This window comes from Seriola lalandi, unplaced genomic scaffold, assembly GCF_002814215.2.
Source record: "Seriola lalandi dorsalis isolate HSWRI2012SDOR001 ecotype SW California unplaced genomic scaffold, Sedor1 jcf7180002054583, whole genome shotgun sequence".
NCBI classification, from domain to species: domain Eukaryota; kingdom Metazoa; phylum Chordata; class Actinopteri; order Carangiformes; family Carangidae; genus Seriola; species Seriola lalandi.
This window is the reverse complement of record NW_019525136.1, coordinates 103,268-104,459: the sequence shown is the minus strand read 5'-3', so window position 1 is coordinate 104,459 and position 1,192 is coordinate 103,268. Positions and strand designations below refer to the sequence as shown.

Here is a 1,192-nt window from a genome sequence, read left to right as displayed (position 1 = left end):
CGCTCGCTTAGCATGCGAGAGGTAGTGGGATCGATGCCCACATTCTCCAGTAAACCTCTATTCTTGAAGAAGAGGTATCATGTACAAAGCAGTGTTCAAATAAGTGAGTACTCAGGTCCAAAGGATTCCTGAAGTCCACATTGACAAATATGTTGATGGGTTTCATTGCTTATCAAGCACCAAAACACTGCTAAGCCTTTATGGTATTCTGTGACCAAGTTTGGTCACAGAATACTGTGATTGGAGGCTTATAAGACATTGAAACACTGCACAGGGTTAATGCGACTCCTGGACAGAATTATACAACTGTGGAAATGTATCACTTGGCATTTCCTATGCGGATTGATAGTTAACATCATAAATACGCTATTCTCACTTCATTTAGCTCCAAAAAACAAGTGCACCTGTCTTCAAGGAAGTTGTTTGAAAACTTAGTTAAGATAACTTGTCGGTTTGCAGGGTGGCAAAAAAAAATTCAAAAAAATTGAAAGGACCAAACTTGGTCTTTTCAATTTGTAGTCACAGGTGCTGAAGATCTGATTCTCCTGTAATTGACGAGGCCAGCATAATAACACTACAAGCCTTCTAGTCTGACAGACTAGATTTACTAGGCATAAGGGCTAAATTAAGCTCTCAAATGTCCCCCCACCTACGTTAAAACCTGAGGCGTTTACCTGGACACGCTCCTGAGTTCATGACCCGGACCGGCGTTTTTTTTTTTTTAAGTTCTTTAACCAGAGGACGAGGTGGCCGAGTGGTTAAGGCGATGGACTGCTAATCCATTGTGCTCTGCACGCGTGGGTTCGAATCCCATCCTCGTCGGGATAGAGTTTTCTTTAGTCCACAATGTTTCCATGTCAACAAGAGCAGATTCTATCCCAAATGTTCCTCCTCATTTATCCGCTATGACATGTACTTGGAAAGAACATGGGAAAACCAAGGAGCTGCCTTCCTCCACAGGGGAATTAGCTCAAATGGTAGAGCGCTCGCTTAGCATGCGAGAGGTAGTGGGATCGATGCCCACATTCTCCAGTAAACCTCTATTCTTGAAGAAGAGGTATCATGTACAAAGCAGTGTTCAAATAAGTGAGTACTCAGGTCCAAAGGATTCCTGAAGTCCACATTGACAAATATGTTGATGGGTTTCATTGCTTATCAAGCACCAAAACACTGCTAAGCCTTTATGGTATTC

At 42.5% G+C, this 1,192-nt stretch overlaps 2 non-coding genes across 2 annotated transcripts; both read left to right on the top strand.

Annotated features, from left to right (window-relative positions):
- The first annotated feature begins 740 nt into the window (after window positions 1-740).
- Window positions 741-822, top strand: trnas-gcu (transfer RNA serine (anticodon GCU)). Its single transcript has one exon. It is a non-coding gene; the product is annotated as a tRNA-Ser (tRNA).
- Window positions 823-959: 137 nt separating this feature from the next.
- trnaa-agc (transfer RNA alanine (anticodon AGC)) lies at window positions 960-1,032 on the top strand. Its single transcript has one exon. It is a non-coding gene; the product is annotated as a tRNA-Ala (tRNA).
- Window positions 1,033-1,192: the final 160 nt, after the last annotated feature.